General features: G+C 37.5%; 1 protein-coding gene and 1 long non-coding RNA gene across 6 annotated transcripts in view; both read left to right on the top strand.

The window, feature by feature from the left end:
- LOC141385583 (uncharacterized) overlaps positions 1–15891 on the top strand; it is a 607868-nt gene that overhangs the window by 431908 nt on the left and 160069 nt on the right. The window lies entirely within an intron of this gene.
- LOC147844102 (uncharacterized) overlaps positions 1–15891 on the top strand; it is a 36784-nt gene that overhangs the window by 10312 nt on the left and 10581 nt on the right. The window contains exon 5 of the long non-coding RNA XR_015491667.1: positions 490–673. This is a non-coding gene — a long non-coding RNA (uncharacterized LOC147844102). The remainder of the gene's footprint in view (positions 1–489; positions 674–15891) is intronic.

The raw sequence follows: 15891 nt of genomic DNA, 5'->3' as shown, positions 1-15891 counted from the left end.
ATTTTTGGGTGAATATCCTTTTAGCAAAAGGATCAGGCTATGAAGAGACTTTCAATAAGAATCTGCTCCTGATAATGGAAACAGTCTTTCATTGTGTTGAATTCAAGTCTTAGAATGTTTAAGCTAGCTGTGTAGTCTGTACCCATGTTAAGATGGGCATTTTGACACTGAATTCCCTCTATCTTTCTATGGAAAAAGATGAATTCACAATATTTAAAAACATTAAATGAGCCACTTTAAAAAACACAATTGACTGAAAAACCTGAAATTTCACTCAGCCATAATACATAAGCTCATTCATAGACCCTCCTGTCAATAAGATTAGAAAAGTGGTGGAGAAAATGGACAGGTGTAAACAACACATGGTGTAAACAAGAGTGTGTGTCTTTCGTCAGAGAATTCACATTTATATAAATGTATGACGCCAGAGAGTAAAGAAAAGAACTGATGCCTGGGGAATTGATTCTGTCCTCTGCTCTTTTCTATCAGGATAAAGAAAGTGTTGACGGCGCTGGCTGAAGCAGAGAAAAGGAAATGCATTGGAGAAGCAGAGGCCGGTTCCATTGAGGCTGTGGGTAAAGCTAAAGCAGAGAAGATGAGGCTCAAACCTGAGGACTATCAGCAGTACGGGGAGGCAGCAAAAACCACAAATGCCCTGGAGGCTCTGCCAAAGGTCTGTGGAACTCTTCAAATCTACAAATCAGACTGACATTTCACATGCACCCTTTTTCCTACTTTGTTTAAGGAGATAGAACGGGGAATTAGACAGATAAATGGTACAAGAAAGTAAGGCAGTCGTTGTTTATAAGATATTTGCCAGATTTAAAATCAAATCAGTTCTGTTGAAGTCAGTTTCAAACACTTTTCCAATAAGATGCCAACGAGAGTGTTTGTTTGTTTGTTTGCTGTCCCAAAAGTCATTTTAAGAAAACATTAAGGCCCAATTCTATTTCTACTTCTTAGCTCTTCCCCTTACTCCTCATTTTGCGTGTTCACATGAAGGGGAAAGGTTGTCCCAATTCTCTTTAGCTTGAAGGCGTTGGGCTAGCAGGAAGGGCTAGATACCCCTTGAGATTTTTCAGGGCCACTCTTGAAATCAATGGGGCAGGGGCGTAGATTTAGGGTGGACGGTGGGGACGTGTCCCCACCAATATCCACAAACTACCGAAATGTCCCCACCAATAATTTAATTATTACTTAAAAACATCGCGCTGTCAGTATAAACCTAGACATGCCGAAAGGGTTAAATCAAGTTCTCTCCTCGAGTCGCACCGCCCCCAAACACATATGAACATTGTGATTGGCTGTGCCTTTTCCTGCTGTCATGTGAGTGGCTGCTTTCAGATCATAGTTTCAGATACAAACAGCGCCAAAACAACTGCGCGGGGGGAATTTCCCGATGTGTGAGATGTGTGACACGCACAAGGGAGGATGGAGGTAGCAAGAAGAGCTGGATATAAAGAGCTTTTTCCAACGAAAAGTGTAAGTCACATAAACTCAAGTTCGCTACTGAATGAGTCCATCATGATAATGCCGTTATGCTAGTGTTTTCACCGCTTTTACGTTCAGTCTAACGTTAAAACAGACTAGTCTGTAAACAATATTCCCTGAACACTAACTGCAGAATAAACACCTACATGTAAACATATATGACCCTGCCAGTTCTCCTAATCTCTTAGAGACTCCAATTTTGGTTGAAACAATTTGTCAGAAAAACTACAGCCTGTGCTCCATCTTTTAATAATACTATGAGACATGTTTAATTTGTACGAAAAATGAACGAAAGTCTTTATTAAACTCTCTCTTTATCCGTTAATAAACATTATTTTAACATGACACTTTCAGGCCTGTAGCTAGCTTATTAAAAGGGGTTATTTGTTTTCTGAAAAACTGAACCTTTTTGCAGTTATTCACCTGATTTTCTGTTTAATTGAGGTATAAATATGACATTTTATTGACATATTAAGAACTAATTTTTGCTGGGTAATCTTGTTGGATAGTTATTATAACTACACTTTTTGATGTACCAAAACTATTTCCTACCATTTTGTCCAATTGCTTTATTTACACATTTAAACTAAATTTTATTACAGTTTTATAAATAATAAAAATACTTTGAACTAGAAATTAGGACTTTAAATTCTTAGAATAAAGTAATGAAGTACAGTACAGATGCCAAAACCTCTAAATGCCATGTAAAATGAGCATTTTTCTCAGCCTTGTATATTTATGTTCAGTTATTTCACTTTAAAGGCAATGAAAAGAACGTATTTGTCACTATAAAAGTAAAAGTCCACACACAGGAGTTGGAGAAAAAAATGCTAATTTTAGAAGAAAATATAAAATGGCATTTAGAGGTTTTTGCATCTAAACTCTTCAAATATGTAAATATACTTATTTTTAAAATACAATTTTTTATCATAATTTTCTTTGGGAAATCTGTTAAAACTTGATTTAAATTAAACTGAAGCCTATAGGCAAATAACAAAGTGGCCGGCGCATTCAACCTTCCTCAGTGAAAATTTGTCCATTCGATTAATAAGATAAATTTAAACATAATAATAATAACCCAACTTTTGGTCTTTCAAACCACCTGAACCCCCTTGGCTACACGCATGACTATTTAATTTAACTTAATAAATTGTAAGAAGAGAGGATTACTTGATAATAAATTTTAATAGCAGTTCGTCCCCAGTCCCCACCAATGTCAGGAGATCCACAAATTAGTGTGTTTTGTCATTCTTACGAATTTTTGAGACAAGCAAGCACATGTTTAATTACATTCATAAAGGCGCTCGCGTTTTACCATCAAGCTTTTAAAAAACAAGCAAAAATAAAAAACACGTAATTTTGCTATCTATAATCCTTAATAATAACTCCTGCATAGCAGTCCCACAACATTCTCACACTCAATGATGAAACTCTAAGTAGAGGTAGAGGTAAAAAATAGTATCGGGATTGGGCCTAACAGTTTGTAATATCAAATCAGGATGTAAAACTGCATCTATAAATTGTTAACAGGCATATCAGGTTTAATCATTACCTCTAATATCTCATTTATATATATATATATATATATATATATATATATATATATATATATATATATATATATATATATATATATATATATATATATATATATATGCTGTCAATCGAATAAAAAAAATTAACTAATTATTTTCACTTTTAAAAAAAATTTAATTGCAAATTAATTTAATGTAAAATTAATGTAAACGCAAGACAAATACTATTTAAATTCAAAATTTAATTCATTATTAGAATTTTTGTTTTACATGTAACACAGATTTCTTAATGTAAACAACATACCCACAATAAACCATCAAGAACCTGGCTTGGCAGCCATATTTATTGGAGAAATTAAAACACAGGCATGTTAATGCCATTTGAAGTTCAAAACAGTCAATGCCAATAAAGAAAACATTGATTTCCAAGTTGGATTCTAAGTGGACTGCAAAAAAATGCCAAAATACAGGCATTACAGATATGGAAAATGAAAAATTATAATAATAATAATAAAGTATTGAATACAAACAATTAAACTAATTGCAGGGCTGGACTGGAACAAAATAATCAGCCCTGGCATTTTGTGCCAGAGCAACGCACTACATCAATCAAAATGCTCCCCATCTGTGCATGCCCTTAAATATGTTTACCAACTCCCACTCTATAAAAGCACAAACGCCATATATAGAAAATAATGAGAGTAGACAAATTAAACACCTAATTTTTTTATTATTATAATAAAATTATAATCCACACTGGAAATGTGGGTGCCTGTGTGTTTTGAGGGAGCCTAATAAATAATGAACACAACAAAAACTGCCTGCTGATGCACACAGTTAATGTTGATTAATAAAATAAAGATAAATAATAAAAGCAATGTATCAGAAACCCTTAAATAAATTTTTAACTCAACAATAAAACATCAAACGTAGCTAACAGCTTTTACATTGTCAATCAAATGAACTTAAACAATTGAAAAATGCAACAAATATTTTTTCTGGGCAGAACTACAAAACTAAATGTTAAAATAAGCTGCTTAAGTTGCACACTAGTTTGGTCATGTATAAATATCATTATAATATCCATATTGTATAAATATTATTGTCACTATAAGCCTACATCATGCTGACGATCAAAAACACAATGTCATGATATCTCATGCGATTGTCTTCTGACCGAGTGCATCTTAAAATACATGACTGACACCCCTCATAGTGCTTGAGAAGCAGACATTCTTAATCATTTGTGAAATAGGAGCATAACAGCATAGGAGGAAGTTGCCGCGGGCCTTGGTGCCGATTAAAAATAAAGAATAAAAGTATATTTATATGGACAAATAGGTAACTAGATAGAACAGACAGGAATATATTGATATGTGCCCCGCTGCACACTGCAGAGTGCAGACGCGAAAGGCAAATGCCTGCTTTCCGCTTCTGCTCTCTCGCGCCTGACAAATAAACACCTACGTTACACAGAGCCCAACATTGAAGTTTGTGATTGGGTCAGCCCAATGTCAATCAAGAAAAGAACCAATGGGCTGCAGATTATGTCACATGGGCCGCTCTGTCCGGAAAAGAAACATCTCACTTTCAGAGCGTGACAGCTCACAGGAGCGTGACAGCTCGTCAATCACTTAGGGAGAAAAACATGACAGTCTGCTGTGTTTTATAAGAAGAATGAAGAAGATGATCAGCCCGGCCCAAAAAGTATGTCGACCCAACAGGAAACTGCCCGGTCTGCCCCTGGCCACAACAGGGAAAAAAAAAATGGCAACTGCGTTAATTGCGTAAATTTTTTTTAATGCGTTAATGCATGCGATTAATTTGAAATAATTAACACGTTAAAAAAAATAAATTTTGACACCACTCATATATATATATATATATATATATATATATATATATATATATATATATATATATATATATATATATATATATATATAAATAGCAACATAAAGCATCAGAGTAGATGGGGCAGTACTGGTTGAGCAGTAATTTACCATTTATTATCACAGTAACTATCTATAATGGGTACATAAAGTAAATTACTGTAATTTATTCTTTGCACTATAAAATTTCATACAAATCCTGCTCCTTTTACAGTAAAATACTGTTTCCTTTTATTACAGCAAAACACTGGCTATTTTACAGTTATTTAATGCATAATCTACAGTAAGGGTTAACAGTGTATATATATATATAGTGTATATATTATTGTAAATGTTACAAACCCCTGATGTTTGTCTAGGGGAAAGTGGGGTTTGACATTTATGTGCATTTAAAATGAATTTATACAAACAGTGAATGAAGTGGAAGAGACAACCAAAGTAGATACCAAAGATTTTGACTTTATTTACAATACCCAAACTGAACAAAAACAATGAATTAATAATAAAGAAAATAAAGGCAAAAAAGTACATACAGTTGAAGTCAGAATAATTAGCCCCCTTTTGATTTTTTTTTTTTTATATATATTTCCCAAATGATTTTTAACAGAGCAAGGAAATTTTCACAGTATGTCTGATAATATTTTTTCTTCTGGAGAAAGTCTTATTTGTTTTATTTCGTCTAGAATAAAAGCAGTTTTTAATTTTTTAAAAAACATTTTTGGGACAAAATTATTGACCCCTTTTTTTTCGATATTCTACAGAACAAACCATTGTTTTACAATAACTTGCCTAATTACCCTTACCTGCCTGGTTAGCCTAATTAACCTAGTTAAGCCTTTAAATGCCACTTTAAGCTATATAGAAGTGTCTTGAAAAATATCAAGTAAAATATTATTTACTGTCATCATAAATCCGTTATTAGAAATAAGTTTTTAAAACTATTATACTTAGAAATGTGCTGAAACAATCTTCCCTCCATTAAACAGAAATTGGGGAAAAAAATAAACAGGGGCGCTAAAAATTCAAAGGGGCTAATAATTCTGATTTCAACTGTATATATTAAAGAGGTGGTCCACTACGATATCATATTTTAAACTTTAGTTGATGTGTAATGTAGCTGTGTGAACATAAACAGCGTCTCTGAATGTAAGGCGCTTAAAGTTCAATGCAAAGGGAGACCTTGACTTTTACAGAGTTAGGTTAGCAAAGCCTACAATGATTGAATTTTGGGAACTACAAAAAATACTTCCGGCCCATGTGAGATCACAAACGTACTTTTACCGCACACACACACTGCGCAGCTAAAGGCCGTGGTCAGAGGCACAGTAATGTTACAGCAGAGAGAGCTAAAATTCTGTTCAAATGCTGCTATTTCCACAGAGCTTTTTCTGTTTCGGCACTTGGGCTTCCAAAGGACACGACACAAAGACAGTAGTGCTTACAGTTCAATAATAATTATGTTTCAGAGAATTATAATATACATAGCAAGCATGATTTGACAAAATAGCTCCAGAATCTCTTCCAGTTCAGGATTTGGTAAAAATCTCCACAAAGAATGAGCAACTCAAACAAGCAGAAGCTGTGGACTCACAACGTGTAAGTGTTTTTATTTGTTAAATTGATCATGACATGTACAGTGTCTAGCATCAATGGTATGTTGTAGCAAAGACGTAAACAATGGGAAATGCTGTTTGGCACCACAAACGAATAAGCTACAAATTCATATTTATCAGTCAAACTGCTATAAACACACACACACACACACACTCTCTTCAGTAGCGCGTGCAGCGTCTCTCTGTGCGTGTGCGACTGTGCAGTATTTCTCGCAGCTTTTCCATGCATTTTACATTTTACTTAGATAATGAACTTGCAATAGATATGTGAACGATTTATGATATTCCGAATATATGTTTAAGACGTTGTGTAACGCAGGTTAAAAAAATACAGGAGAGCTGGCCTAACTCGTGTAGCAGCAGAAAAATAAATGAAGGCTCACACAGGTGGCATCCTACATCTTGTGCTTTATTCTTCTGTCAACAGTGTCACTGTATAATACAGAAAAGAACTTAATCTGAGCATCAGAGTAAAATAAAAATAAACATCGGTCCCGCGCACATGCGCTTCTCGTGTTACACGCGTCTACAGACTGTTGACACACACACAAACACACACAAGGGCAATCTCTCTTAAAGGAGCGTCACCCCATTTTCACTTGTTACAGACACTTGTCAGATTTTATTTTAGATAAAGGGCAGGAAGTTGACTGAATGTTTACACAGCACAAAATGCGCGTGCTTGTATGGGCGTGACGTGGAGCTGATCCACGAATCACAGCACATTATGACAGATGACCAATCAGAGTCACTTGAGGCCGGGTCTTTCCGAGGAACTGGGAAATATATTAGTCGTTTTCATGTTAGCAGAGAAGCTGTTTATAATCAAAGTGAGATTTCTGAAAAAAAAAATAACGAATATGAAAGAATATAAAGAATATGATTTCCTTCAAGTAAAACATGAGCACACATTGCTTTGCATCTTATAAACACAACCAAGCCTTAAAATTACATTATGGACCACCCCTTTAACAATATTTACAACACTGGGACAAATACAAAGATGGGGAAAAACAAGAGCTGACAGAAGAGATGTGGGCAGCGCAAAAGAAATTAAAAGAACAAAACCCAAACTATATCTAACTGCCTAACAATAACTAACTAAAAATAACAAACACACAAAGAGTCTTCCGAGTCCTAACTATCTATCCAAAAAGTACAAGGGGTGGCGGTCGCCTCTACAGAACTATACAGAAGAGTAGTCCTACTGTAAGTGTTGCAATTAGGGATGCACAATATATCGGCAGCCATATCGTTATCGGCCGATAAATGCTATTTTTAAGATTATCGTTATCGATCCCATGTCTAAATTAGGCCGATATCTTTAAGTGCTGCGCACGCGTGGGCGGAACTTGTTCAGACTTGCCCAGTGCACTATAATGGATCTCTCCCACACTGTTTGTTCCTTCAAAGTCTTTCATTTATTCATGTGGTATTGCTGTACGTTAATAAGTCAGTAAGTAACCGTGTTCCTTATCATTGTAGATGTGTTTGATTGAGTGTCATTGTGTATTTTGCTTTAAATCGCCTCAGGAAAAATATTACATCTGTAAACCTTTCCTGCTCTGTCTCAAAGATGGCGGCGCGTGCACAACGCGAGGCTCAGGGTCTCTCCAGTTTCTGCATTTTTGCAGTATTATTGCTGCTCATTTCGGGTCTGTTCGTGCAGAACAGTGGTGCCTTTACATCGTACACCCGACAGGAGCTTTTGGATATTGGTTTGTGCATTCCGGACAGTTTTACTAGCAATCTTCGACTCATCCATGAGATCGCCAGAACACACCAGGCTGGGCGCCCTGCCCAGCCGGGCGGAAGTGCTCGCAGACCGCGCAGAGAACGTAAACAAAGACGGGGGAAGCGCGGCGGGCTAAGAGCTAAGCTAAAGCTAACACCACACCGGCTCTCTTTACCCAGCATCTTTCTCGCCAATGTACGGTCACTGGTGAACAAAATGGATGAGATTTGACTGCGCATCAACCACAGCAAAAGATTATGGAACTGTAACGTCATGATTTTCACAGAAACATGGCTAAACAGCGGGATACCAGACAACGCTGTATTGCTAACGAAGCACCACACATTCCGAGCGGACAGAGCGGCGGATGACTCCGGTAAGACCAGAGGCGGAGGATTATGCATTTATATTAACAAAGCTTAGTGCACAGACTCTGTCGTCGTTGGGAGACATTGCCGAATCAGAGGCCATGGATGAACAAGGAGGTGCGCCTCCTGCTGAAGGCACGCAACACTGCCTTCAGATCAGGGGATGCACAGGCCTACAGCACATCCAGGGCTAATCTGAAGAGGGGCATCAAAAAGGCCAAGCACTGCTACAAGCTTAAGCTAGAGGAACACTTTTCCAACTCTGATCCTCGGCGCATGTGGCAGGGCATCCAGGCCATCACCAACTACAAACCCAGCCAGTCCACACCCACAGTCACTGACGTCTCCTTCCTGAACGAGCTAAATGACTTTTATGCCCGCTTTGATAGAGACAATAAAGAACCCTAAACCAGGATCACTTCCTCCACCGACCACTCACCTATCACACTCACCTCCTCAGAAGTACACACTGCACTGAGTCATATCAATGGGCGTAAGGCTGCTGGACCAGACGCTATTCCTGGGCGTGTCCTCAAAGTATGTGCAGAACAGCTCGCTGGGGTATTCACAGACATTTTCAACCTGTCGCTCAACCTAGCAGCTGTGCCAACATGCTTTAAAACCACCTCTATTGTGCCAGTGCCCAAACACTCCAGCCCAACATGCCTGAATGACTACCGGCCTGTAGCACTCACACCCATCATCATGAAGTGTTTTGAGCGGTTGGTCCAGGCACATCTAAAAGACTCTTTGCCCTCCACACTGGACCCACATCAGTTTGCTTACCGTGGCAACAGGAGCACAGATGATGCAGTCTCTATAGCACTGCACTATGTACTCACACACCTGGACAATAAAAACACTTATGCGCGAATGCTGTTTGTGGACTTCAGCTCAGCATTCAACACTGTCATACCCTCCAAGTTACTGATCAAACTACGGAACCTGGATATCGACACATCACTCTGCAACTGGATTAAGGACTTTCTGACTAACAGACCTCAGAATGTTAGATCAGGCCACATCTGCTCCACCACCGTCACACTCAACACTGGTGTACCACAGGGCTGTGTGCTGAGCCCCTTCCTCTACTCCCTTTTTACCGTTGATTGTAGGCCTGTTAATAGATCCAACACCATCATCAAATTTGCAGATGACACCACAGTGATTGGTTTAATCAGCAACAATGTAGACGGCCTACAGGGAGGAGATACAGCATCTGGCCACTTGGTGCACCGACAATAATCTGCTCCTTAACACCAACAAGACCAAGGAGCTCATTGTGGACTTCAGAAAGGGACGAACAGGCTCACATGATCCCATCCACATAAATGGGATGGCCGTTGAGCCTGTCTCAATCTTTAAGTTCCTGGGGACCCACATCTCAAAGGACCTTTCCTGGTCCACCAACACCTCCAGCCTGATCAAGAAGGCTCACCAGCGCCTATTCTTCTTAAGGCAACTGAAGAAGAACCAGTATGGAACAAAATCAATGCCTAAAGTCTTGAATTAAAAAGCTTGTTGAATATCACAAACTGAAAAAAATAATACACCGTATTAACAAGTTCTTGCATTTTAATGACTTGAATTCCAGGGTTTGTATTTTTAGGTCCTGAAATTTAACATATCTGTATGTTTAAGCTTTGAATATTTCAACGAAAAATATTTCAAACACGTTTTCATACTTTAAAATTTAATAATTCATATTCAATTTTCAGATTTCACTTACAAAATATTCAATACCCTTTAAAAATACGATGTATAATATTCAAAAGGTAATTTTCAGTTCATTTTATTTCAGTTCAAATATTCGCTTCCATAAATTCAGTGGATCAAATTCGACTGTTAAAATTCAACATTACATCCGGGAACTGCAGGATAAGCAATAGATTGCAGATTGAAGATCGCCAGCTGCTCTAGCTTTCACCAGCAGGTGGAGATGGAATAATGTAAGATTTTTAACCCAGTAAACAGGCGAGAAAAAGGCTATTAAAGGCACAAAAGTAGCATTTAATATTAATATCAATGCTTTGGACATTATAAATGATAAAAAGTATGAGTAAAATGAGTAAATGAGGTTTTAGTCATCTATATTTGCCCTTATGTAACGGAAGTCAGCTGATGATCGCGTAAAGCTCAGTTCTCGGATCCAGGGACAGACGTTGTTCTGCAGTCTTATCGGAGCTTGTCTCCCATGCCGGCTCGCTCCCTGCTCGGACCGGTGCAGTTACTTGCACATAAACCGTCTTTTGATGAATATGATGTTACACATTGTCTATCATTATTGACTCTTTCTTCCATAGACGCGAAGATTATATTGACAGCTAAAGAATATAAACGTAAGAGAAACAGGAGAGGAAATATTATAATAATACAACATAGATAAACATTGACAGGGCTAAGAACAAATACGAACAAAGATATTCAAAAGCAGAGAGATTTTATGAGAATGTCACACAAAACAGTTTACTTGGAAATGTTAAACAGTGTTCAGGTATGATTTAAGGTTGGTTATGGATGGGGCGTGTAATTTAAAATAATTTAACAAAACGTGCGAATGCATTAAAGGAGCGTCTTCAGTTATTATTTAAACGCAGCTATGTCAAGATTGGGATAGATTATATAATTTCATTATTTAAATTATGATTGTTAATATTAATATTTTATGACATGTATTTGGGCTATTGCGCTTAAATAAGTCATCCGTGATTCTAAATTAATATTTCTATTTATCCTTTTTATCACTCTGCCTGTCTTTTTCTTCTTTTTTTCTAATTTTTGGGGTTCTGCCACGGTTAAACGTTTGCAAAATGTCTTAGTTTGTCCAGAATATTGTTTTATTGTTATGTAGCCTATAGACGAGAAATGTATTAACGCAAATGGCAATGTCGCAGCCAATTAAGTAATAAAATGAGTTGCCTGTGGTTTGATAATAGGCAGTTATAACTGACTTTAATTTGTTTTCAGTATTAAATGAGAAAACCATTATTTATAAATTTTCAGCAACCGTTTGTATTTTATGATTAGCAATGCTGATCTTTTTTGCAGTTATTAAACATATAAACTTATTTAAACTGGTTTAAATTTAATATAGTTGTCACTTGAGCCTGTTTCATAAGATTAATGTTTAGAATGCGTGGTTTGACATGCGTGGTTGAGGGGTTCCTGCAAAGCAGCTCTGTTCATCATTATGGGATTATTACTGAGCTGTAATCGCCATCTACTGGAGAGAATGTATTTGCTCATTTATTCTATTAACTCTTTTCTGCAAGTCTGTTTTATGATTTCACAAAGTCAAACCATTATGTTTTTATTTTATATTTTGAGATGATCATATTTAAATAAACAATTGCTAGGGTAGCTAATAGTTTCTTTTTTTCTTGTTTTAAAAAAAAATCAGTAGCCTATACAATCATAATTTTTGCTTGACAAAGTTATTGGTTTAGGATTCTGGATGCATTTTTGCTAAATGTGATACTCTCACACTAGTTAAATCAATTATATGATCAGAAATGACAGATATAAGAAATCCATTAATATTCATCACTCTTTTTACAATTATACAAGCAATTTCGCGCCGACGTCAGCTCCACTTTCGGAAATGGTAAACAGCGAGGTGTTATTCATATAATCCCAAGCATGACATGATAATAATCGAAACACTCAGGCTATTCTTATGCTTGGCCAAATGTCATGACTTTCACTTTTATTTTACATTATTATGCACAAGCCCAGATATCATCTGAAACTTCGTAAGAATTCCTATCATATATTGGCAGCCATCCAGCATCTCTAATTCAATTTGATATGCGGCGCTGGCTCTGACTGGTCACCGGAGCTCGCGGCCACTCGTTCGTCTTTGTCGTGTGCAAGCCGCACCGCACATGCATAAAAACGTCAATCATTTCATTCATCAATTCATTAATTTTCCTTCTGCTTCGTCTCTATTTTAGAGGAAAAGCAATAATCTGGACAAACTAAAGACATTTTGCAAACGTAACCGTGGCAGAACCACACAAAATAGAAAAAAAAGAGAAAGACGATAGCAAAGTGATAGATAAAAAGGATAAATAGAAATATTAATTTAGAATCACGGATGACTTATTTAAGCGCAATAGCCCAAATACATGTCATAAAATATTAATATTAACAATCATAATTTAAATAATGAAATTATATAATCTATCCCAATCTTGACATAGCTGCGTTTAAATAATAACTGAAGATGCTCCTTTAATGCATTCGCACGTTTTGTTAAATTATTTTAAATTACACGCCCCATCCATAACCAACCTTAAATCATACCTGAACACTGTTTAACATTTCCAAGTAAACTGTTTTGTGTGACATTCTCATAAAATCTCTCTGCTTTTGAATATCTTTGTTCGTAATTGTTCTTAGCCCTGTCAATGTTTATCTATGTTGTATTATTATAATATTTCCTCTCCTGTTTCTCTTACGTTTATATTCTTTAGCTGTCAATATAATCTTCGCGTCTATGGAAGAAAGAGTCAATAATGATAGACAATGTGTAACATCATATTCATCAAAAGACGGTTTATGTGCAAGTAACTGCACCGGTCCGAGCAGGGAGCGAGCCGGCATGGGAGACAAGCTCCGATAAGACTGCAGAACAACGTCTGTCCCTGGATCCGAGAACTGAGCTTTACGCGATCACCAGCTGACTTCCGTTACATAAGGGCAAATATAGATGACTAAAACCTCATTTACTCATTTTACTCATACTTTTTTATCATTTATAATGTCCAAAGCATTGATATTAATATTAAATGCTACTTTTGTGCCTTTAATAGCCTTTTTCTCGCCTGTTTACTGGGTTAAAAATCTTACATTATTTCATCTCCACCTGCTGGTGAAAGCTAGAGCAGCTGGCGATCTTCAATCTGCAATCTATTGCTTATCCTGCAGTTCCCGGATGTAATGTTGAATTTTAACAGTCGAATTTGATCCACTGAATTTATGGAAGCGAATATTTGAACTGAAATAAAATGAACTGAAAATTACCTTTTGAATATTATACATCGTATTTTTAAAGGGTATTGAATATTTTGTAAGTGAAATCTGAAAATTGAATATGAATTATTGAATTTTAAAGTATGAAAACGTGTTTGAAATATTTTTCGTTGAAATATTCAAAGCTTAAACATACAGATATGTTAAATTTCAGGACCTAAAAATACAAACCCTGGAATTCAAGTCATTAAAATGCAAGAACTTGTTAATACGGTGTATTATTTTTTTCAGTTTGTGATATTCAACAAGCTTTTTAATTCAAGACTTTAGGCATTGATTTTGTTCCATAAACCAGCTTTCATCAGCCGTCTTGGTGAACTTCTACCGCTGCACAATAGAGAGCATTCTGACAAACTGTGTCACAGTCTGGTATGGAAGCTGCTCTGTTGCTGAGCGTAAGGCACTGCAGCGGGTGGTGAAAACTGCCCAACGCATTACAGGGACCACACTGCCAGCCATAGAGGACATCCAGAAGAAACACTGTTTGCGCCGAGCACGCAGTATTCTGAAGGACACCTCTCACCCTGCTCACAGACTGTTTTCTCTCCTGCCCTCTGGCAGGCGCTTCAGGCTCCCCCGGACAAAAACCAGCAGACTGAAGAACAGCTTTTTCCCTAGAGCTGTCTCCCTCCTGAACTCTGCCCCACACTGACTCTTTTGCCCCCCTCCAATACACCCCCACTCTCCTCTAACTTAAACTCCTCGCAATAACTGCACTGTTTAACATTTGCATGTTTAAAATGTGCACATTTACTGCACCACATTGAACTTTTTACTTATTAAACTGTACATACCCACTGCATATGGGCATTTGTAATTATGTACACACCCACTATACATATACACTTGTAATCATGTTTATCTATCTGCACACTACTGATTATTAATAGCAACCCGCACATATATTCATATATTGTAAATCTGTTCATAGCTTATCCAACCTGTATATAATGTTCATAGTACATCCATCTGTAAATATCACCATAGTTTTCTATAACTGCACTTTATAACTTATTCCTGTATCCTGCACTCGCTGCTATTGCACTGCTGGTTAGACCTAAACTGCATTTCGTTGCATTGTACTTGTACATGTGTAATGACAATAAAGTTGAATCTAATCTAATCTTATTTAATCTCTTTGTTGTGTAGAGATAGCAGGGGATCTTAACTTATTACTCCAGGGCCGAATAATATTAGTCTCAATCAATGACTGTAAAAAATATGGACGACGCGACAGCCCTTTTTCCCATTGAACGCCTTGAGGGCAAAACGCCTGCTTGACGGGCACAAACTGTCGCAAAAGACTGCTGAAATTGGAGCCAGACATGCGCAGAAGGACTGTCTGATGGAGCCAGAGGAGGAGCCGCGAAAATGAGCAGAGTCGAGCTTCCAATCAAACGCTTTATGTAAAATCAACTACGCCCCCCGAACTTCTCAGCATGCGTTTGCTGTCATATCAACACAAATGGATGTAATAACGTTAACAAATATGAGGGTTTTATATATTCAATCGCGCCAGCTCCAGGCCGCAGCGCACAACTTACTCGCGGCGTCGCGGGCTGATTCCGGCTCGCATGCAGCAGCGACTGCTCGCTCGACCGCCGCATCTGGCTCGATTGACTCGGACTGGAATCGGGCAGTGAGTCCAGGCATCCGAAGTAGGTCCAGCAGAGGTAACATTAGTCAGTCTGAGCTCTAAGAGATAAGTCTCCGGCAGGCGAGAATCTAGCCGGAACTGTGTTTTGCTATCTGGGGGGCTAGGCGTGTATCAGCAAACTAATAAAGCCCGAAAAAAGCCCTGAACTTAGCGAATAAACAGTGTTCCACCAGGATCATGTATGTCAGAAACTATAGTTTACTGCTGAACTCATTTTGTCATGGTAAAATATCACAGAAATCGAATAATAACATTTCAGTCTACTTCAGTCTCCTGCCGAAGCTCAGACGCCGCGCTTTGAGAAACTGTCAATCACAGCTGTCAATCACGATGACACGCCCAGCATTAAATTACTGCTAAAAACAAACTGTTTACAAAAATGAAGATCTGCACCTATTTCAGCACAATAACCAGTGCCTTAATCCACCAGAACTATCTTTCGGGACATTTTATTGCAAGTGTAATATTTTTTTTTATTTGGGCTCAAGTCTCCTTCATTAACACGGAGGAGGCGGGCTTTATGACTTGTACTGCAGCCAGCCCCCAGGGGGCGATCTAACGGCCGA

This window comes from Danio rerio, chromosome 5, assembly GCF_052040795.2.
Source record: "Danio rerio strain M-AB ecotype USA chromosome 5, GRCz13ab, whole genome shotgun sequence".
Classification (NCBI taxonomy): domain Eukaryota; kingdom Metazoa; phylum Chordata; class Actinopteri; order Cypriniformes; family Danionidae; genus Danio; species Danio rerio.
This window is presented reverse-complemented; position numbering and strand designations above follow the sequence as displayed.